At 33.4% G+C, this 25,154-nt stretch overlaps 1 protein-coding gene across 1 annotated transcript in view; it reads right to left on the minus strand.

Annotated features, from left to right (window-relative positions):
• The window catches only part of Il1rapl2 (interleukin 1 receptor accessory protein like 2), a 516,192-nt gene that overhangs the window by 65,426 nt on the left and 425,612 nt on the right, over positions 1-25,154 (minus strand). The gene's annotated exons all lie outside the window — the stretch shown is intronic.

Consider the following 25,154-nt stretch of genomic DNA (forward strand, 5'->3'; position numbering starts at 1 on the left):
CCTTGTATACAGAATCATTCTTTCCCCACATCCATAAATTCTAGAGGAGAGAAGGGAATTAGTCCAATGGATCCAGAAAGGGAGAGTAGAGTAGGCACATTCTACTCACTTAATAAGTTCAAACAATTTTCTATTCTTTTAATATAAAAGGATATGTAAATAAAAAAGAGAATTTTGAGGTTGATTATTACATTTAGCAATATCAAAATGCTCAAAAAGTTAATTCCCTTTTGTGCCTCTGCTGAAAGTATGGTGAATGAAAGAAATAAAGACCCATCATTGTTCACAAGTCAGTAGCCAAGTTCTGAGTCTTATACCAGGAATAGGCTGAAACCAAATTCATAAAATTAGTAGTGTACTTTGAGATTTTCTTGTATCCTATAGTGCTTCATCCCCATTGCTTGGGCCATGAAATCCCCAGTTCTAAGTCCTCACATTGATCTTCCTGCCACACTGAGCCAACTCCCCTGCTGGCAGTGAATTTTCACCCATCTTTGTTCTTGCCTCCCTTGTTGATGTCCATTGCCTCTAGCCACTTATCCTTACTAGCTCATATACCTTCCCCACATAGTATAATGATTTATTACTAACTCTTTGTACCTTCCATGGTGAAATAATTAGCAATACTTTAAAATAATGCCCAATTATTTGGTAACAGGGGATGAAGTTTAAAAAGGGGAATTTCCATACTCTTCCATGTACTGTACATTTTTCTTTGAAAATTAATGCATATTTTTTGCAGTTTCTCAAAAAGCAGGACGATTGTTAAGCAATAAGGATTGCTTAACACAGCTGAGTTTCTAAAATTCTTCGTACTAATCTATTGACTCAAAGTCCTCAAAACAGCTGCTCAATAATCTTTCCTCTTTCTCATGCAAAATAATCTCCCAAATCCACAGGGAACATTTCTGTCTCCTCAGTCATCCTCACTTATCCTATCTTCTGGATCTTGTCCTATCTTCTATGAGTTGCACTCTGCTCTTTAGTTCATAAAGTATCTATAAAACTGTGAGTTGTTTGGTATGAAAACTAAAATGAACAGAAAATGCAAAACAAATAATGCTTGTAAAATCTAATTATATACTGTAACTTCTCAATTACACTGTTAACTATTTTATAAGTATCTTATAAGCAGGCTTGCAAACAGTGTTCTTCCTCTATTTTGAGTTTCCATAAGCTGTTTTGTTCCATAAACATGTCACTTCATTTCAACAAACATATAACCAGTATCTATGATGGCCATCATTCTTAGGTATTGAGTGGATATAATATCAAATAATACATTGTCAACTCTGTCTTCCATGCTTTCAGTGTCACTAGGAACTCTTAATCAAAGTTAGTTTCATGGCATTTCTTAGATTGGTAGTTTTCTTTCTACCTATTTAGGTTCAATCTTCAGAACTTTTCACAAACTGGGGCCAGGATGATGCCTTATACCATTTTGTTTTTCCCACAGTGTGAATGTGGTACAAATAGCAGGTTATGAGTGACCTAGTTTGGGGAAAAAAGTCTCAAAGCTGATTGTTTCTATCACACCTTCTTCTGAATTTGGTTGGAGCAAAGAGGAATCTCAACATTCCTCCACTTGAGCCATTCACCTCACTGTCCTTTAGTTACTCTCCATAGAAGCCTGATGAAAAGAAAAGAAAAGAAAAAAAAAGAAAAGAAAGAAAACCTCATTCCCCACAGCTCTCAAGTTAAACAGACACTCAAAGGTGAGTTTATTTAACCACTCAACTCAGCAAATGAAGGAAGTCTTCTTTCCTGATGCATTTGGGCTGGAAACTGGCCAACATGAATTACACTTTATGGGCATGGACTGGCCCTCTGCCATATATTCATGGCCAACTGATGAAAAGGTATTCAATCTGCCATCTAGATGTGGGCTTGGACAAAAAAAGCTTTACATAGAGGAATCAAGGACACATCTTTTGGAAGAAATATTTAAGTTGACAATGCTGAATAACCTCTGTAACTAGGAGTGCAGGTGGTGTTGCAAAAGCCCCAGTACTCACATTATATCTCCATTTCTTGTTTGAATACCAGCACCACATAATTAAGACCTCTGTTTTCTGCATGTGATTTTTTTTAAAGAAAAGCAGACATTGAGCTCCCTGAGGATAAAATGCTAGGTCTTCTATCTTGACTAGCTAGCATAGTGCTAGGCACATAGAAGCCTTGATTTGCTGGCTAGACTACTCCAAGTTTAACCATGAATTTTATTGCATGCAGAAAATGAAGGTATGCTTGTTTTAATTAAATTCTGGTTCATTTATGCTTTTTGTCTTCGAAGAGATGGTGCACTGAGCGATAGTTTTATTTTTACTATTGTCACATTTTTAGGATCTGAAGCAAACCAAATCTCCTAAGCCTCCCTTTAGTACTCTATTTTCAATTGCACTTCTTATTTCCTTATTCTTAATATTCACCCTGACCCTTTCCTTTCTTATCTGCAAATGATTAGTCTAACTCTCCCAAGTTCTGTGAATAATTTCCATCCTGTGTTTATATTGTTCCTTGAATGTACTTGTAGCCAGAAGTGAGGTCCAAACTAGAATAGCCTTCTGTACTTATCAGCTTCTTTCTCTTCATGAGTCCTTGCTTGGAATATTTTGGTTTCCTTTTTTCTACTTTATTTTTCATTTTTTTCTGTTTATTCACACTTTTCCTACATGTGTTACAAGAAATGTTTTCACCATTCAAGATTTTGCTCTTAAGTTGCAGAATTACCCAAGAGAAAGTACACATGATTATCTGCAAAGAGTGTAGGGAAAGCAAAATTTATTGAAATCCATAAATAATATGCAACTACATTTTTAGTACTAGTTTACATGTCTCTTCATAGTCTTTTCCTTAAAGATATCTAAAGGAGCTAAAGTGACCTAGTCATTTCTTACATTCTCTGCTTGCTTACTAAATAAGCTTACTAAATAAGTACAGTAACTTAACAGGTAAAAGAAAGGAAAGTAAAGCATCTCCAAATCATTCCTGAACAGTTGCCAATTATCTGTATTATATTTGGTCTAGATATGCAAACAGATACACATACACACCCATCTCATACACATATGTATGTTTATGTAGTTGTATTTACTTTTTATATATCTATATTTACCTACATATTTTCTACACATCTATATCTATTACTATCTACATCTATCATCTAGCTAGCTAGTTTCTTATCTACATATCATATATTTATTTTTCTGTTTTTAAGATAATATTAGCTTTTGCCCTGAATTAATTATATCAGTCTCTACCACATCCCCTTTAAATTGTGTATGTGTGAACAGAAGTATGTATGTACCTCAATAAGAATCTCAAATATGACCTAAAGTGGTACATGTGCTATGTACATCTCTCAGCTGGCCAACCTAAGATAGGGCAAAACTCATAGAAAACAGCTGAGCAGGAAATATATTCTTATAGAATTTGTACTTAATGGCATATAGTAAAACATTAGCATTAAAAAATATTGCAAATTTACAACAAAGATTAATAAAACAAGAAATAAAATATTACAGACACAATTTTAAGAAAATTTAATGTTTTAAATACTTTAAAAAGGAGATGGATTTCAAGGTCTCCTTTTAAAAATATTTACTTATAAGCAAATTGGTAGCTGCCATCCATTTTTGTCTGCTTGGTAAGGCTTCATTGGCAAATGAGGTTAGCCGTGTGTGGAACAATTACATTGAAGTTATGTATTAGACATTTTAATTGAGTCAGTGGGCAATTGTTCAAATTACATTCTTCTAACTCACGTATTTTTAGCACCTCAGTGAAAACGCTGTATGTGTTTTTAAGAATAAATTTGATTATATTTATGAACCTGAATTTAAGCTGTATTCTACACAATTAAACAATTTGAAAATAAGCTTGTTGATGTGTATAGGACTTACACATATGGTTTGTTTGGAATTTACTACACTATGCTCTGGAATATAATTGTGTATATTTCTGACCTACATATTATGCTATAAAATCCTTGTCAGACCCCATAACTAATCCATCTTGGTAACCTTTGCAAAGTCTAACTGTCTTGTACTTAGTTTGCTTTCAGTAAATGCTAAATTAATGAGATTAAGTATTTGCCAAAATTCCTTGCCTAGACAATACTTCCACATCTACATTCTAAGTACTTCATGTACTTGAAAGTAATATAACTACATATTTCTAAAATGCTTTTCATAATTTGGATTTTTCACTATTTCTGACTTGCCTTTGCACCCAACATAATCTAAGACAGTGAGGTCATGCTATTTATCTTTACAGAGAGAAGTCAGACACACATTTGATTCTAAGATTCTTTTAAAAGCTATACAGAAAAGAATGGATGTAGACAAAGTCAGTGAGAACATTTTCCTATCTGTCTCTAATGGACCTAGAAGGGAACTTTGAAATCATCTTGTCTCACTCTAGATGAGAAATGGAGGACATGGATTTTAAATAACTCCTACAATAACACATACTATTTGCAGAGTTTGCAATGCAGTCCAAGTGCTCTCCCTCTAAATTTAATGCTCTTTCCAATATAGCAACTACGTCTGGCTCTAACCCTGAGGCCACTTCATATCCTCCTCACAGGCTTCTCTTTATCCTATGCCTTCAGTTACATCCTCTTTCCAATTTGTTCTGTATACTTTGCCATGTTTATCTTCTTTGGGCATGGACATATTCATGATATTTCTGTACTTCAAAATATTAGATGGTTTTCATAATCTACCAATTGAGGTGGTTCTCAGCAGGGGATAATTTGTCCAAGATGGAGCATTTAGTAATAACTAGAGACATTTGGGGTTTTCACAACTGAGTGAGAGGCTGTTATTTTTTATATACTAGATAAAGCCCAGGGATATTGATAAATATCAATTTTGTACAGGGTATTAACCATAACAAAGAATTATTAAGCCCAAAATGTCAATAAGCTGAAGTTGAGAAATCCTTTTCTAGAATTAGAGGATTTTCATGTTCTGCTTTCAACTGTCTTTTACAATCTTGTTTCCTAACACTTTTCTACATAGTTAAAAAATTAGGAATTGTTATATTTGCTTCACACTTTCCCGTTGCCCTTAATTTGCTTAACTTGGTTTGGTTTTCTTCATCTGTTTATCTTCTTCCTAATTATAAAAGATGACCATATGTGATTACCTCCATAAAAATCTCCCTTGATCCTTACAAACAGATCATCATCTTTTCTCAAAGAAGTTTGTATGTAGGCAGATTTTTAAAAAATATTATATGGTATTTTGACAAAGTTTGACTGTTAGACTCTGAAGCAGCTATGTGTACACTATGGTTGGAGTCCAAAGCCTTGTAATTCTACCATTTCTTAAATGTGTTTAACCTTGAACATGCCATTGTTCCACACTTGGTCTTATATTTTTCATCACTGAAATAGTACAAATAATACCACTTCAAGGGTGGTCAGTGGAGGAAGTAAAATTATCTGAAGGAAAGTGTTTTGTAAGTTTTAAAACACTATGCTAATATAAGGTATAATTATTTTTATTGCAAGGGGAGCTAGCCCTTGAAAGTCAGGTAAAATTTCCATTTAACCTCATGTAGGGAATAAGTAACACCATTGACCATACTGCAAATTTTCTAGCTGACCTTGTATGGGGGCATGGCATATGCTTAAGTCTAATTTTACCCATGAAGAATACAGTGTGTTCTTTATACCTTGCATGTACAGCATGGTAGGAAGGAAAATACTTCCTTTCTCTAGAGAAGAAAGAGAACAGGTGAGTGCACTAGCCAATTATTCACAACAGGAATGCCAGGGGCAACATGAGACCTACAAAACATTTTTTCTGCAAATACATCCAGCCCATAAAGAATGTCATAATTTACTTCCAGTTCCCAGCAAGGGCATTTATGGAAGAGTTGTCCTTGCCATCTCAAAATCCCCAGAATGCAACAGACCATTGGTTGTGAAAGTTTGGGCATAAAGCATATAAGCACTAATAAGAATCCCAACTTTGTTTGTAGATGATAGTTTGTCATGATTGTGGAAGTTTTACCAGTTATATGTTGCATAACTCTTATACCTATGGAAATTGAGGCTGGATAAAAGCTTGAGATTATAACTATGCAGATGTTTCACACTAGAGGTCACTCTTGCAATCTAAGAACAAAATTCTGAAAATAAGAAAACACAGCAAAACAAAACAAAAAGCAAACAACCATCAACAACAATACCACAACACGTGTATAATATCAGTGCAAAAATTAAGGAGATAGTTTTTCATTTGAAATCTATGAAGATGCTCTTAAAATGATCAAATGATTTGGTGATGTGATGGACAGCCCTGACTGAGTGTGTGAGACAGAAAGAGCAAATAAATAACATTGGCTTTACCTGGCAGGCAGACAGGCAGGCAGGCAGGCAGGCAAACAGGTAAGTAGTCAGTTCTTTCCTGACTTGGCACATAAAACAAATCTGTAATGAAGTGATCAGCTTGCTAGGAAGGCTGGGATGACATACATATTTTATACCAACTTAATAGTTGGTAAGAAGGATTGCAAAAATTCAATGCAGCAACATAGTGAAAAATAAATATCCTTTGTGCATGGTTGTTTCAAGAATGGTAGATTTTATTGTGAAAATACACTGCTTGAATTGATGTCAAGTGTCCAAATAAGTGAATTTGGAATCACCCAAAGAGTTGTCTTAAGGGCTAGATATATGTTTATTTACAACAGATGTCTATCTATATATTTTATGATATAAAAAATTCATACTCTATTCTCACTTCTCCATACCCCTCATTCATTCTTCTTGCAAATCTGATTGGCCTGTATAGTGCCTGACATTACTTTATTATTCCTTCCACAAGTTAATATATTTTACTTTCAGATGTCTCTTATTGAATTAAAAAAGAAAACTTCCAGGAGCATAAGAGTAATAAGAGATAAAGTAATTCCCATCATGGAAACCTTAACTCATTTTTAAGTTATATTATCATTGGGGCATTTGACAGAAAAGCCCTAAGGGAGATAGAACATGTGATATAAGAGGAAACAGTGATGGGATTCAGAGGAGGGTGAGAACAGGTATGGATGGTAAACTTGAAACACCACTAGGAAATGTTTGAGGAGGGAGTGAGGTGTTGAAAAAAACACAGGGGGTAATAAAGTATTCAAATTTTGTCTAGCTCATAGTGGGAAGGAGGTTTAATAAACCAGCCTTTCATCCGCAAACAAAAATCAACATTGTCACAAGGAGATTTAAATTTTTGTCTCTATCAATGAAAAGGATAAATGATAAATAACATTATTGTAGACACTAAGAAACAAGTTCTAGACTGGTAATAAATCAAATGAATTTTGAAGCAGCAAGTTTGATCTTTCTGACACATTCTTTTTCTTAATGACATGTTTAAAACAAGAATAAAGCCAGAGAAATGGGCTTGGGTTTCACAAGTTTGAATGTCTTGTTTACCAAAGCATATTAGTAAAATGTCACCATAAAGCCCCATGGGAATTCAAGCACTTTTTAAGAACTTTAACTGCTATTGCCTGGGAGAATGATAGGCAGCTATGCTGGAATGAAGCAAATTGAATTATAGTATTTGAGTTAGGAAGACTAGGTGAGTCTTTTAGGGAAATTCTTTTTACCATGTATACCTTTGAAGAAAATCAGATGATGTCTCAAAACCTGTCTAAACATGGGGAATGAAGTGGTTACATGACTCAATTATCTCCAATAATTCAATCCCCAAAATTAGCTCTCTCTTGCCTCAGTTGCAGATTTAGCTGCCTGCAAAATTGCTATAAGAAATTGACTTTAACACTCATTTTTTATTTGAATGCAGTGATGGAGCCAAAAACAGTGCAAGAAAAGCAATTCTTGCTGAATAACTTGGCCTACTCCAATTTGTACTTCTACTATTATTGTACTCTACAACCTTGGGAGAATTTACCAGTTCTTATTAACACCAACCACTTCCATAATGAATGAAATGTGGAAGACAGAGATAAAAACTCTGTTTCCAAGCAATAAAAAACAAAAACAAAACCTAGGATGAATATATAGATATAGATATATTAACTGTAGCTATATAAAGATACTGCTGAGAGAAAGCTAGTGGCTTCTGGAAGACATTTAAAAGGAGTAACCTATTCCCTTTTACCTAGAAAGCAAAAATTGATGGCTAAGAATCTATTCTTTGCAACATGAGCTGGGTGCAATTTGAAAACTAAAAAGGAAAAAAAAAAAGAAAAGAAAATCTAAGCAGTGACCTAGAGAAAAGGACAAAAATACCAGAAAGTTTATGCTTAGAGTGTATTTCATCCAAAAGGGTTAAAATAAAGCCATGTTAAAAATAAGAAAGCCTATCTAAGAAATGCATCTCACTTCATACTAGGACCCTTACAAAGGTCACAAAGAAAGCAGAGATTTGTTGAAGCCTAGGAGAGGATAAATTCCAAATCCCATCCCACAGAAGAGGGTAGAAAATAAAACAATAGCAATGGTAAATTAAGCTAATCAGAGAAAGAGAAACTAAGTGGATGGATAATACCTGGAATCTAGTCCAAGATTATTTACTCATTTGAAACTCTCTGATAAGGGATAAAGAATAATTTATATAACTTTCTATAATGTTAAGAAAATATGATGGATGAGGGAAGGGATTTTTGTCTGTGATGTTCATTGCCACATCCTTAGATAACAGAAGAGCAAATGACACATAGTAGACCCTCATATTTCTTGCAGAAAGATCAAAGGAATGAGGTGCATCACTCTAATCTGTAAAGCATAATATAGCTAAGAAATATCATGAGGGTTGGTTATAGAGTACACAGATAGGAACCAATTCAGGTTCCGTGGCTCTAAGGTGTACACACAAAAAAGAACACAGTATTAAGTATGAAAGTGAATAAGTGACAAGAAATCACTTCATATTATACATTTTTTGAAAGCTGATGAATACCATGAACATCACGGAATCCCCCCCCCAAAAAAGCATGTTTTCATAAATTAACTGCATGACACACTTTATACCTTTATTCCTTACATTTCTGTTGTATATATTTTGTTTTCCTCTTTATATAACAAAATTTTATATTTTCTATAGACAGAATGGAAAGAAAATATGATATTTCCTCTAGCATGTTTGATTGAGATTCATTATTTTATTATTGATAAATCTGGGAGTTTCCTTAAGCTGTATACTTTGTTACTATTCAAAATGTGAAAATTTTGACAATTACTGTCAAACAAGGAAAAATTTCTAAGAATTTTTAAAATCAATTCTCCTTTAAATGTAGAGTAATCTTCCAAAGGGTGGTTCTAGCTTTCTGAATTTCAAAGCTTATGTCTCTATCTTTGACTTCTGCTTCTGTTACCAAACACTTTAGGGCACATCTTGATGCTTACATGACTTCTGATTCTGCAGCCTCTGGTCTTTGGGTTAGAGAGTACAGGGTGTGGTAGAAGGATTTCTTTTAGGCCAATGAAACTGGGGTCAATAACATAATTTATCTATATGCAGAAATGACTGTGAATCCCAAGATATGTCCTACTAAAACAAATATTTTGTGAACTCAACTTCAAATCCCTGAAATGCTTGTTTACTCCAATGTTACCAGATAAGAGTGAAAGTGTCTAAACCAAATTCTGTTAAAATATCTTCTGCATATTTTATAAAACATTTGATAAGACAAAATATTGCTAAATCTGCTCTCAGGGATTGGAGGAGGCCTGGAAAAGTTTATATGCTTCATTAGCTTTACAGCAATCAACATCTGAAGATAAGTGTACTTTGTAAAGTGCAAAGTGTCATACAAATGTTGATAAAAAATGATGATGATGAGATGATAATGATAATCTTACATAAAAATGTAATCTGGTGATATTTGTAAAAGATAACATGATATGGGAGAAGGCACACTCAACTAGCTGTCTTGGAGTGAGATTGATGCTGTGTGTACTCCCCTCCCTTGAATATCATTAGTAGGAACCAAATTCTGAAGGTCTGACCTGAATTTCAGGAAGTAAGAGAAAAACTTTTGCTTGTATACCTATGTCACTCACTCAGTGATTCCATAGAAAAAGAGGCCTTTAAAACTAATCTCAACAATGACAAGGATTTTCTTGAGTGTCAGTCTTATTTATACCATATGATTTTTAAGAAAAATACACAATGATAGGAAATAGCTACTAGTTCACTAATTCTTTGAAATAAACTGAGATTTTATTCCTCACAATATCATTTGCACACAGCTTAAAAATGTTAATGATAATACTGATACAGTATCCAGGTGTATTTGTGTTCATATAGTTTCATAAGTCCTTGCAGTTTCTAAGCTAATTCTGACCCTGGTCAAGAGCACATTAGAATGGTCTATCCCATACATGGGTAAGAGCCAGAGCTCATCTTCCTCTTGTGATGGATTTTAAGCTACTCTATTAATGTAACTCCCAATCATTCAGCTGACATCATATAAACATAAGACTTAATCATTCTTTCACTGCAGATAACCACACCCCTAAAGGGCTTGCTCCTACATATTCTGAGCCCTGAATAGTTGATTATTGATTCTTCTGCCACCTAACCTCATTATCCCTTCTCCCATTTGTGATTCTGCTTCAAAATTCTGATTTGTTATTTGACATTGCATTTTTATATAGGACTTTTCCATCCTTCCTTGACTGAAATTTTGCTTCTCTTTCTGGGCTATATTGCCTTAGGTCACCAAAAGTAAATTTTCTTTTGATTATAGTTGGCTCCCACTATCCTTGGGTACTGTGGTTAGGTTTTTCCTGGTTCCATGAGTAGAAACTGGATAATACGTGTACAGAATCCTTAATGTGAGCCCTAGTTATTCACATGTGTCCCAAGTCATAGGCTTCTCTCTGCTATGTTTACACAATTTTTACAACCTCCCTGATGATATGGACTCTACTCCAGTTCATTTCATCAAGAGCATCTTACTTTGTCTAATTTTTGGCAGCTCCTCCACTTACCACCTGGGGATCAGATATGATATTCTATATCCACTCATCATCAATAACCATATTTTAAATATTTCCAATGTTTCATGTGTTAATTGTCATAAATACAAGATGGTGGAACCTTGGCTATTTACCATAGTCCAAACCAACCACATCCTTTTAGACAGTAACATAGTTCTTTAGCTATTAAACAGTTGGATGATAGCTAGCCACCTAGAATCATGTTAAACATGACAAATTCAGACATTTGCTTTTAGTCAAGCATCTATGAATCTCTAGTTTAATGTATTAGCCTTATCTCTCAGACTATATTATGAAGGCCTTGAGGAAAGGAGCTTTGCCTTATGCTTATATCTCTCCTTAGTCCTGGATACATAATAAATATTAATGGATGATTGTGCTTGAATTTTTGAAAACAATGTCAGGATACATGAGCTGATTGGGAAGAAAGTAGCAGTTTAATGGGAATCCAGATTTCAGACCTAATTATCTTCCTGAGCTTAAGATGGGCCACCATTACAGAAGTTATATGTAGATATTGCTTGCAGTACAAGCAAAAGGGCAATTGATTAAGCATGTGCCTGTGAGGTCAGGAAGAAAATAATTTAAATCCTGGATTCAATTCCTAGCTTTGTCACTTTCTTTTTGTGGGTGTTTGATCAAATCACTTATTCTCTCTACTTTAACATCTTCATGTAAAAAATTAAGAAGGTAATAGTATTTACTGTACAATTGGTTTTTGTTATGACTGAATGTGGTAGTACACTAAAATGCTTAGCACAATGCCTGACACATAGTAATGCTCCATAAGAAGTAGGCTTTATATTGATACTATAGCTACTTTCTTTGTAACTTGAAGCCTTATCAGTTAGGACGAAGAGGATTAAGAGATCTGTTATACAGGATGGGGACTTTATTTAAAGACCATAAATTGTATTCATGAAAAAAGTTAACATGATGGCTGGGTTTGTGGCTCAGCAGTAGAGCGCTCGCCTAGCACATGCGAGGCGCTGGGTTCAAGCCTCAGCACCACATTAAATAAATAAATAAAGGTATTGTGTCCAACTACAGCTAAAAATAAAATATTTTTTTAAAAAGTTAATGGTACATGTTAAGAGCTCTCACTACAAAATTATGAGAGGTGTATATTCTATTTATACAGAGTTAACCATTCTACAATGCTTACATACTTAAAAAATCAGGTTGTACATGACAAATACAATTTTATCTGTCAATTTAAAATTTGTAATTATATTTATTTACAGTAATGGCAACTAGAATTTATCAAAAACTTATCTGCTCTGGGTTAGATTCCCTATCATAAGGAAGGCCTATATAATAATCCCATCTAATTGTAAGCCTCACCTAAGTAATAGGTGTACAGTGTAACAGATAACACTCTATATTTTGTAGAATAGGGATTTCCAATGCAAAAGTTTATTGTATGTCTGTTTTCCCTTGAAAACATGGTACATTTTTTGTTGCTCAACTGTATCAATTATTTATTGATTCATAAAACAATGCTAGATAAATATCTACTGGAATAAGAATCAAAAGTTAGAATATGTATTTTATATGGAAATTCAAAGAAGGAATACTTAAAGGCAATTTTTATAACTTTAAGATCAGTGACATCACATTCATTTTTACAATTTTCAAGTTAGTATATGAAGATATATATAAAAAGTTGCTAAGGAAACTAGCTACATGATACAACAGCAGTTAAGAAAGGTGTTTGCTACTTCCTCAACTTGCTAATAGTTCCCAAGGAGAAAGAGAAAGAAAAAAAATATGATTTCCAGAGAAAGAAGCCTTAATGACCATGTCTTCCTTTATAAACCCCCTAAATAAAATCTTAGTAAACCCAGCATCTTAGGTCTTATGACTAGTGTCCTTATGGTACGATTAGTAAAAGGTGGCTTCATTTGGATTTGTATTTTTAATAATAGCTTCTCCTTCAATTTTCTACATTATCTGGTAGGTAGTATGCTGGTGTGGAAGTGAACATTGTTACCCATTCCAGATAATACAGTAAGCAGAGGCTTATTTTCCATTAATCTGAGAACTCAAGAGGGGATGTGGAAAGGGCAAGGGTATGGCAATATGTAAGAAACATAGTCTAATCAAGAGAAATAAACAGGGGTCAGTAGTCCTGTGTTCTAATTTAAGTTATAGGAAATCAGACAAATCATTTCATCCCTTTGGGATTCAGTTTTGACCTCTGATAAAGGTAGATGATAATATTTACTTAACTTCATAGGTTTGGTGTGAGGATCCACTATGTTTTATCTTCTTTATGCTCCATATTCAGTTAATACTAAAAATTCGATGGGTTTTCTTATTAAATATTCTTTGAACTTCTCTATTCCTTTCCAGCCGTATCATAACAAACTTAGTTGAATTTTTTTACCGTTGTTACCTGGATTACTCTGTCTCCAAAATTATGAATTTAAAAAGGTAACAAAGTTTCATATGTCTCTAATTAAAAGATGGATTTATTTCCTCATCCTTGAATCAGAGCTGAATTGTGAATTGCTCTGCCTAAAGGAATGTGGAAAAAGTAACAATGTGCAACTTTTGAACAAGCCTTTGGAGGCCTTGTAGCCTCTGCTTTTATTTATCTTATAGCTTGGAAGGTCAGAATTTCAAAATCAGTCTCACTGAATTAAAGTGAAGGTGTCACTAGGTTGCATTCCTTCTGCAAACTCTGTGGTGAGGATGTTTTCTTACATTTTTCAGCTTCTGTAGGCTGCCTATATTCCTTGGCTCATAGCTTCTTCCTCTAGCTTCAAAGCTCGCTTGGTAGCATCTTCAAATGTCTTTCTAAATCCCTCACCGCTGATTTTTTGTCATCATATCTCCTCCTGTAACTAGGATCTTCCTGATCCCCTCTCATAAGGACCCTCATAGTTGGATTATGCCCATCTGTATAACCAGGATAATCTCCCTATCTCATGATCATTAACTTAATCACATCTGAAGTGCCCCCCTTTTTTTATTATGTAAGGTAATATAGTCCCAATTCTAGGGATTACAGCACGGACACCTTTGGAGAGCCATGATTCTCTCTTTTGTACCATGTACAGAACCATGGGTTACCTTTTTATAGATTAAAAGTTATGGGGACAAAGAGGCCCACAAAATAGATGACACAAGTGATCAAATGTGTGGATGATATCCCAGAGGAGATTTATGGAAGAGGCCAAGTGAGTACAGACCAAATTGCTAATCCACAGAAATTTAAGCAAACAAATAGTCCAATCATTTTTGAAAGTTTTTAATATTATTATTTTTTTGGATAACTGATAGTCTCTCTGGAACCAGGTATGCTACCTGTTCAATTCCATTTCCATACTTCTACTGATATGATTTTTCTTAAATGCAATTTTGATTATGTCACTGCTTTGCTTTGAACCCTAAAATAGCTCTAACTGGTCTTCCAGATAAAGTCAAAGTTGCTCAGAATGGTATTCAAGGCCCTCCCTAACCTCATACCTGCCACATCTTTAATGTTTTCTTCATTCAATATTCATTTCTTTGATATATGTGTTCTGAATCATTGAAATATTAATTCTTATTACTGTATATTGCTTTGGAATTATATAGATATGTCTATTTCCCTCTTTAGCCTTGGAAGTCAAAGCCAGGATTCTGCTTCACTTATATATGTACTTGTAGCACTTAGCATAGTACCTGGGATGTAGTAGTACTCAATAATTATTCAATGAACCAATGCAAGAATGAGGATTTTTTTGTGTTTTTTTGATTCATAAAAGATTAATTATTTTATTAAACTTATAGATTATATTAATCAACATCAAAATTCAGGTGAAATTCTCCAAATTACCCACTGACATCATAGAGGCCTAACTACTAGTACACGCTACCCATTTAAACATGGACAGATTATTTCAATTTTCAGTGTCTTAGTTTCTCTACTTATAAAATGGAGACAGTATAAGTATCCACTTCAGAGCTATTATAAGGAATATATGAATTAATGTATATAAAGTGTTTACAGGCATGCTTGGAATGAATTAAGTACTATGAAAGAATAGGAATTTTTATGATGATTGTAGTGTTGGAGGTGGTTGTTTCCCACCAGTCTGTGAGGGTATATGTCATTCCATTGCTCCTTTATTAAATATCCATTTGTGATTCTTTGGCTTCTCATTTAAAACAGTTGTAATATATACATCCTATCAAGTGAGTAAAATTTAACGTATTTATTTTTATATCTTCGAGATTTTTTGAATTTTTAAATTTGTTCTAATTAGTTATCCATGACAGTAGAATACATTTGGACACATTGTACACAAATGGAGCACAACTTCTCATTCCTCTGGCTGTATATGGCGTAGAGAGTCACACCAGTGGTATAAGCATATATGTATATAAGGTAATAATATCTGTATCATTCTACTATCCTTCCCATCCCCAGAGACCCTCCCTTCCCTTCACTCTCCTCTGCACAATCCAAAGTTGAGATCTTTTCCTGAAAATTACATTTCAAGAGTTTTAATTTAGCTTTGATTTTCCTTAGCTCTCAGAGGTGAATCTAAAGTGATCACAGCACTATGCTGACAGTATTTTTATAATATTAATTTTGATTTCAACTAATGTTTTTATGCTTTGCTTATGGTCAATACATTGCTTAGAATTAAGAATTTGTTCTTATAGTCTGATCACTAAAAATGAATTCATGTTTTATAGAGATATTTTTTGATTGAGAGACAACAGAGAATCTGGTTTGTTAATATTTTCACTGGGAATTTGATTTTATGTTATGATTATTTGATGATCTTTATAAATAGATTATTGGTTGTATAAAGAGATCTTGGGTCTAATAACTGAGAGACAACAGAGAATCTAGTTTAGTATTCTTTCCTAATTGTTTGTCTGTTTTGGCTCAGGTCAATTAAGGATTGAAGAATGGGAAGAACTCAACTGTTTTATGTAGACCAATGAGTAACTAGCATGAATTTTCCAGGCTTCTTAACCTATGGCTGAAATTTTAGAATTGTGCTATAAGCTTTAATTGTGTCTGCATGTCTAAGTATCTTTAGGAAGTAATTAAGGTTAAATAAGGTCATAATTCAACAAGATCATGGGAAAAGAATAGGTTATGTGAGTCTACAGTTAAATACTGGCCTCCTACAAACCTAGAAAAGAGGGCTCTGAATGAAATCCACTTGTTGGCATCTTGATCTTGGACTTCCCAGTTTCCAGAATTATAATAAACAAATTTCTGTTGTTTAAGTCCCATCTTTTCATTTCATGGTATTTTCTTATGACAGTTTTAGGAGAATAAGATAGGGTGCAATATGTTCCTATATGATGATGATATCAAGAAATTAGAATATAAGATACAAAACAAAGATGTTGTGTCTGCCAAAAAAATAAATATCAATATTCTCTCTCTCTTTAAAAAAAGAAATTAGAATATAAGATCTCTTATATTAAAGGATTGCTTTATAAAGTAAATGTTTATGTAAATAGAATATTCCTAAAATTCTAAGAGCATAAGTAAATTGAACTTTAAAAATTTGCAGTGTGTTAGATTTAAAAGCATCCTTGCAGAATTCAGAAACAAATTCAGAAATGTTTCAAAAATTCAAGTTCACATAATTTAGTAAAGACCTTAGCAAATGAGACTAGTTTAATATTTGGGGTTTAATAAAAGAGCTATGTCATTTCTAATTTAACAGTGCTAAGCATAATATTATTGCAGATCATATTCTATTTAAGTATGTTCATCATAAATTTATACAAGTTTACTGATGAAATAAGCTATATTCATCTTAATGTTTAAGATTATGAAAAATGTAATTTTGTGTTTAATCAAATTAAATAATTATTCTGACAAACTTTATGTGAACAGTAATTATTTCTACAGTTTGTTAGCTTGCAGGATCTTTAGGTAACTTGAAACCTTAAGCTTGTATTTTTGTGACTTAATTAATGAATATTCACTAGGTATCTAAATTAATTTTAAATAAGAGAATGCAGAGGCACAGAATACTAATCATAATATTAAGCTCCTATAGTTTTTCTTATTTTTATATGCTATAGAAAGGTAATATATTTGGGATTGTTCATGAACACATTTATTTTGCAGCTTTGAGAAATCATATAATGTAAAGCTGTAGAAAGTTGTTTTATGTTTATTCATGATCTCTGCTGGCTACAGGGATGATGAGGTGTAACATTTATGGTTATCTACCTCCCACTCCAAGTTTACTGTTATACAAAACTTACTTCAGTTAAAAGTTACAAATATATTTCATATATATATCTGTCCTTGATGTATTTTTGTTTTCTAAGAAGTCATGTTGTACCAAAGGAGTATTAGTGTGTTCGTCTCCAAATTCCTTTGTGATCTTAAAGCTACCGAAGGCTCCCAAGAGCTCTTTGTGTGAGTTTAAACTATTGATACTATATTAGAAATTGAAACTGAGAAAATTAAAAATGTACACCCACTGATACATTCAAAAATAGCAAGGATTAATACACTGGATGTTACTATGGATGTTATTAATACTATGGAATGAATTCTGACCTTGTGGATATTCTGCGATCAGTCCTAAAATACAGTTGCTGTGCCAGTTAATTTCAGAATATGAAAGTATAATGAAGGAAAAAGTTGGAAATGTATTTTTTGGCTTTGTTCATAATATCTGAGTTTGAAAAATTGTGGACTGTGTTAAAATCTTATCAGTTTGCTTGAATTTGATAGGCATGTTTCCTTGGTTCATTGCTTTCATCTATTATATGAAGGGTTGTTATTGTTTTTGTTGTTGTTTTCTGTTCATCTAATTAAGTACAAAGATGTGCATCATACCATAATAACTGTCTTTGGTTTATGTTAACTTTATCATGTCCTTGATTATTTAAGGAAACTTAGATTCCTCACTTAGGATAGTGCTAAGGTTTATTACAATCAGGCATCTTCCATGTATTTCATTTAATACTTTGTCACTTTGAAATGAGTAAACAGCTGTTGTGTCTCAGATACCTATAATCCAATTACTATTTTCAATATTCAAATACCCTCACAATATTTTATTTTTTCCTCTGCAAGACTAATCCTATATATAAAATAGAATAAAAAAACAGTTTTTTCAGGCTATCTTTGACATTGTAAAAAAGAGGTGTTATGATTTTGATCTGGAATGTCCCTCAAAGTCTCATGTATACATACAGAGATAGGACTTTAAGGCAATGAATGATTGGATCATGAGAGCTCTGAACTCACGAGTCAGGATTAATCCATCAACTCATTGATAGTTGAATGAACTCCTGGGAGGTAGGACCTAGTTTGAGGAAGTAGGTCACTGGGGGAAAGCCCTGGAAGGGTTTCTTTCTGGCCTTTCTCACTGCTTCCCAGCTGACGTGAGGTGAGCAAATTTACTCTGCATGCTAGTCCACCATAATGTTCTGCCTCACCTCAGGCTCAGAGAAATGTAGCTGACTGACTATGAACTGAATCCTCTGAAACTGTGAGTCAAAATAAATATTTCCTCCTCTAGGTTTTTCTTGACATGTATTTTGGTCTCTGCAAAGCAAAGCAGACTAATACAAGAGGTGATAAAATTAATTAGGTTTGTTTGATGTATTATTATTTATGAGTTTCATGAGAAGAATTTTCCAATCGGAAGAAATGCTCACCCTTCTCTAAGTTAAATGTATCTGGGTAAAATATTATTAACATAAAGCTTTCAGTTATTGTATATTTTGTGGGAGGTTCTGTGTGAGTTGTCAAAATGCTTGCTATCCCATGATATAGTTCTATTTATCAGAGTGTTGGTGGTGTTTTGCCTGATATTAGATGGCAAGTATATAGTGTTCTTAGTCATAATTTCAGTTATTTCAAAAATGTTAACTTGGTCTAATGTAGCTTCTTTAACTTGAATATACCATCTTATCTGTCAGTGGATTTCAAATGGGAATTCACAGCACTTACTGAAGGAATGTGTGTTTGTATGTGTGTGTGTGTGTGTGTGTGTGTGTGTGTGTGTGTGTGTTTGGGGTTATATTCCAGACTTATCTAAATCTCTTTACTCAATATATTATTGGTACATTGTTACTATATACTTGGCATACTTATTACATGTTATGTTAGGCTTATTGTATTTTTTGTTTTAAGATATTTCTCTCAGTAAAAATTATATTCATTCCATTTTCACAAATTAGGTGTAATGTTTATGGTTTTCTGTGAAAATAAAGTTAATCATTCTTCTTATAATTATTTCATCTGAAACATTTTTTTGGACTGACTCTACTATCTTGGTTTACATGTCAAAGAAACAACCAAATTTCCTTGTCAGCTTCATTATTCTTGTAATGAATGCTCATTAGATCTTTCACTTTTGAAAATTATCAGTAATAAATTAACCACAGCCATTTAAAATCTTTTTGTCATTTATAAATGATTTTGTTTGTTTCACTCTGATGCTTACCTGAAAACGTCTGCCATAAGCTATAGGCCAGAGTGCTTCACCTTCAACAAAGAAAATCTGTCTTAGAGACTCTATGCAAAAGGATTGTGTCAGATACTAAAGGTACTGGCTTATGCTACCAAGATCCTGTGCAATAAGAATATTTACACAAGATATGATATGATGTGATTTTCTAAGGATATTTTTGCATTTTAATGTTCTATTTTCTAAATGTATAAGGATTTGTTTCTCTTTCCTCTCTTAAGAGGAAATGTTGGGGTTCAGACATGATAAACTAAAGTATGGTATCTTGGCAGATTTAGTACTTTGAACTGAAAGAAAGTGTAAAGTTTCAGATGCAAGGTATTTCTGATCTCTCATCTGCCTGTCTCATACTTCTCTCTCTCCTCTGAAGTAAGCTACAAAAAATAATATTCCTGTTGCTCAAGGTGGGTCATAAAGACTAAATCTCCTTTCCCCCAAAGCCATCCATAAAACATAAAAAGGTCACTCTCTCCCTTATCCCTGAAGATTCTTGTTCTAGAAGGGTCCTGCCTCATACAAATACCAGAGGCAAAATGTCCTAGAAAAATCTGAACCAACAGGCCTTGCTGGCTTTACCCCTCGGTGTATGGATCATTAGATCATACTCTTAGATTACCATACCATACCATTAGATCATACCCTTTTTGTCCAATCATATTTGTACACTTCTGTCAAAATTTAAAAATAAATAAATAAATACAAAAGGCTGGGGATATATTAGGGATAGTTTACCCTGGGTCTTTGAAGTTCACATTTTTCAAGTCGTCTATGTCATATAAAACTGTAAACAATAAATTGTTATACTTTTCTCTTGTTAACCTGTCTTTTGTTATTGGAGTGTTGATATGACTCTTATGATAGGCAAGGAAAGGTATTAAACATTTTTGCCTCTATACTATCTGTAACTCAATAAGTTAGTAGATTCTGCTTTTGTGAACTGAAATAAAACATTTGTAAAAAATGTTTTGTTCTTCTTGTCTGACCTCTTCAGATTCCAGATTCTAGCCCTGTTCATTGTCTGAATAATTTTGCAATTCCTTGTAAATTATAGGTAATTAATATGTAAATTCTATCCTGTCTGATAGAGATTTGACTTCCCCACTTCATTCTAGAAAAAAGTTTCGTGTTTGTGATGGTTAATTTTATGTGTTAGTTTGATTGGGTTATAGAATATTTACAGTGAGGGTGTTTCCAGAAAAGATAAGAATGTAAATCTGAGAAAACATAGTGTGGAAGATCAAGCCTCAATTTTGGTGTTTACAATTCAAACCGCAGAGGTCCAGATAGAACAATCACAGAAGGCAAATTGGTCTCCCTCTCTCTGAGCTGTAATAAACTCTTCTACTTTCTTGAACACCAGAACATCAAGTTCTCTGGTCTTTGGATCCAGGCCTTGTACCAATAGTCACCTAGGTTCTCAGGCCTTTGGCTTCTAATTAAGTTACACCATCATCTTGGTTTTGAGGCTTTGAGACCTGAAGTGGACCATGCTACTGGCATCTCATGGTCTTCAGCTTGCAGACTGCCTATCATGGAACTTCTCAGCTTATATAATTGTGTAAGCCAATTCTTGTAATAGATTCCTTCTCATAAATCTATATGCATATTCTATTGCTTCTTTCTCTTTGGAGAACCATAATATAGTCTCTATTTGCAATTCATTTAAATATTCCTTTACCACATAAAAACTTTTGACCTTTATTTTAAATCAGTTAAAACATCTGCCTTGTTTCCTCATATCATATAAATAAAATAAATTTTAATTCATTTTTAATGTGCATAAAAGCCACAATTCTACCTTGTTCTTGAAGGAGGCAGGCTATGCCATCACAAAATATGATGCTTTAATGTGCTGATAACTTGAAACTGAAGATACTTTGGGAATATGAGATGCAGGCAGAGAACTTTTTCTCAGTTTCTGTCATTTGCCTAAGGAGGGATCTCCAAAAGGAACTAATTTTCATGAATTCCATCTCTGGAAACCTTATCACCTAAGGAAGATTAACATGGATCACAGGAGAGGAGACTGGAGGTTGACACCATGCCCAGATACACTATCATCATTTCTTCTAAGAGTTGCCCTTAGACAACTTTTATTATCTGAGACTTTTTGTCTGCATTACAAGACAAACAATTCCCCATACAGTTTCTCTCATAACTTGTGGCCACTTCTTCAAAAGTCCCAAAGCTCTATTCTTTTCTGTAGCTTAAGATACTATATAAGATTCAGTGTTTTGACCCTTATTTAAGTTTCATGTTTTGTGGGACTCCCCTATGAACATATATAATTGAAGTGTTTCTCTCTTGTTAATCTATATTACTTCAACTTAATTTGTCACTCACCCAAAGAAACTAGACAGGTAGAGGGAAGCCATTTTCACTATCCTCCATTTGAAAGAAAAATTAACTTTTAACAGCATATTTAATTCCTAGTTATCTTTACAAGTTTGGATCATAGAGATGACTGTTCTTTCTATCAAGAAACTTTATAATTTAACCAAAAAAATGTAAAGAAGTAGTTGACCTGCCATGGAAAATGACATGGATAATATCATTTTAGTATTATTTTCAGTTGTCCAATGATCTTTCTTTATAATTCCAAATTGCAAACAAGTCTAGGGAATAAAAAACTGTGGAATATAATTAAGATGTTATTTTGTCTATCACTGCTAATAAAAAAAGGATAAACTTTTCTGGATGCCATCTCTTGACACAGTTGTAGGATATATTTCATCCCTTAACCAAACATCTTGAGTTTTTCATTTATGCTCCATTTAATCTTTTCTTTATCACATATGGATATTTAAAACCTATGCTACTGCTTGTTAGAGAAAATCATTCATTTTTTAGTTATATGTAATAGAAATTAGCCTGTTACTATCTAATTAGCCAAAGGAAGATTGCTTACAAGAGTTGTTTGTTGGTCTCTGATAAGACATGTATATCTCCTTAGGGCCTTGCACAGGGATTGGGGGAAAATTCTGTTTCAAGTCTCAGAGACTCCTAATCTTAACTCTTGCCACTATAAATATCATGCTGTTGACTCTGAGAATCAACTACCATGAATAAAGGAAAAGACAAGAAAACCAATGACATTCAATTTCATAACCTGAAGAACTGCTACCAACTCTAGGTCATTCTATAATATGCAATTACTGAGTTGCTGGTTGGTATTCTGTTAAATTTATTATGTTATATAATATCTATCTGATAATTCTATTTTCTAAGTATTGAGTAACCATAATAAATCTTACAGATTAAAATATCTATCTAGTATTTGTATTTATCCTCTTTTCTTTCATTATTTTTGTCTAGTTCTTATATATTTATTGATACTCTTGTTTTTTATCATTAATCATAAGATAATGGATCTATACTTTAGATATCACATGCAGAATTGAGCTTCTAGAGGTGACACAAACTCTATGTTTTCATTTTGCTACAAAAGGACATGCAGTATAGCTATCCTCTCAGGAATTTTTTTCCTGAAATAACTTCACTTCACAAATAGGCTCTGAAATTTAGTAAGAGTTGGCTACACTGCAATGTGCACAAGAACATTATTTTAAACTTCCATTTAAACTTTTCATTGAGTACATATAGGACCATAATGGTAGGGGCAACTTTGTCCCCTAGGGGACATTTGACAGTGTGTGGAACCATTTGTGATTGCCATCACTGGTGAGGAGTACCACTGGCAATCAGCTTGTAAAGGTCAGGAGGTACTATTGAACAGCACAAGACAGCTCCTTTCCCCAATAAAGAATCTTTCAAGTCCTAAATGTCAATAGTGCTGAGAATAAGAAATCCTGTCTTAGTGTACTAACAACAGCATCTACCTGCTATTGAAGTGTTTCATTTTTAATAAGGACTATTTATAAAAACATTTTTCTGACTTTTATGGAATCAGATTATTAATGTTACTTGCCATTTAAAATAAGTATTTCTCTTTGCTTGTTCTCTAGAGCCTATTATAAAGAGTAGGGAAAATTGTAGAAATTTAAATAATACAGTAGGAAAATTATTGGCAGATTTTGGAATGTGCAGTACATATACATACATATTGAATAAAATCATTCTACAAAGTTGGTATATTTTGGATCTGAAATGCCCCCCAAAGGTCTGTGTTAGAAGCTTGGTCTCCAACTGATTACTATTGGGAAGTGGTGGAAACTTTTAGAGATAGGACTTAATAGGAGGTTTAATGTCACTGGACGCATTCCCTCAGAGGAGATTATGAGATCTCAGTCTATTCCTCTTTCTCTTTTTGTGCCCTGGCTTTATTCTACAATGACATGCTGCCTATGCTGTACACATATTTGAGGGCCTGAGAAGCACTAGGTCCACCAGATCATGGACTGGAACTTTCAAAACTATGAGCCAGAATAAACTTTCTCTCTTTATAAGTTGATTATCCCAGGAACTTGTTAAAATGATGGAATTCTGATTAAGGGAAATGCTAAACAAGTTTTACTTAGCCTATGGGATTTGATATTTACATTTCATGCAAAGAGGAGCAATTTTTCAGGAGCAATTGGAACTTGTGACAGTTTCTTTGATTTGACAGTGTTCAGTGGCAATTTTCCCTTATAATCTAAATTGTCAACTTTGGAAATCTTTAACACAGAGATCTGAAAACTGGAAAAGGAAGTATATTAAATTATTTCCATTATTCAATTTCAGAGTAAAGTACCTCTTTTGTGCAAGATAAGTGTGAAAAAGCACCTATAATAACCAAAACAACAATAATAACAATCCCAGGAGACATTTGAAATTTCTAAAAATGGGAGATTTGCTTTACATAGCACACAGAAGAAAATAATGAAATACTGTGTCTCTTATTAAATATTATTTAAGAAAAGAATTTTACATCATACCTGGTTATTTAGTAAATAAATATGTAGTCACTAAAGCATTATGACTCAATATCTTGCTGTTTCTCTCATATAATTGCACTAAAGGAATGAAAAATACTATGTAATTATTATCCAGTTTTGACAAGGTACTATGTAGTCTTCTATTCAGTTGTTGCTATGTAATTATTAAGAAGACCATTCATCTAACATGTGCTTTGGCAGAGATTACTCTGTAATGTGGTACTAAGCAGAATCTAGCAGTGAAACAAATCTGCCAACATTTGTACCAATATCCCCTTAAGGGATATAGATATCCAAGTGGTAGAGATTCATTTTGGCCAAAGTGTTGGGGGGTGTCTTTTGGTACAAGGGAATACCTTTTATCCCACATTTCTTTAGTTAGTCCCATTTTTCTAACATTTGAGTTGTTCCTAACATGGGTTATAATGATTCTAATGACATTAAGAAGTAAAAAAAAAATTGTGATCTCTTCCTACTCAACTCTGACCAATTAAGGAAAGTCTGAAAAACTCTCCTGCCTTCCAATATAATAATAAAAGACATACTGAGAGAGAATATTTACCACCCAAAACAGCCTATATCAAACTATCATGACATGGAAGTTAATAGGAATGAGCTCAAGTCTGCCCTGGGATGGCTCAATGATTTTGAAAGAACATATTACTTTTTACCAATGGGGGAGATACCAAATCAGACACAATTTTTGTTTTTAAAATTTGTTTTATAAATCCTCATCTTCCAGAAGGATGAAGCAGATATACTTTTCCCTGTTCCTCTCAGCAAGTACAACTAAGCTCTCAGGATATTATGTTTAAAACAAACATAAGCAGACTG

This window comes from Urocitellus parryii, chromosome X (assembly GCF_045843805.1).
Source record: "Urocitellus parryii isolate mUroPar1 chromosome X, mUroPar1.hap1, whole genome shotgun sequence".
Lineage (NCBI taxonomy): Eukaryota > Metazoa > Chordata > Mammalia > Rodentia > Sciuridae > Urocitellus > Urocitellus parryii.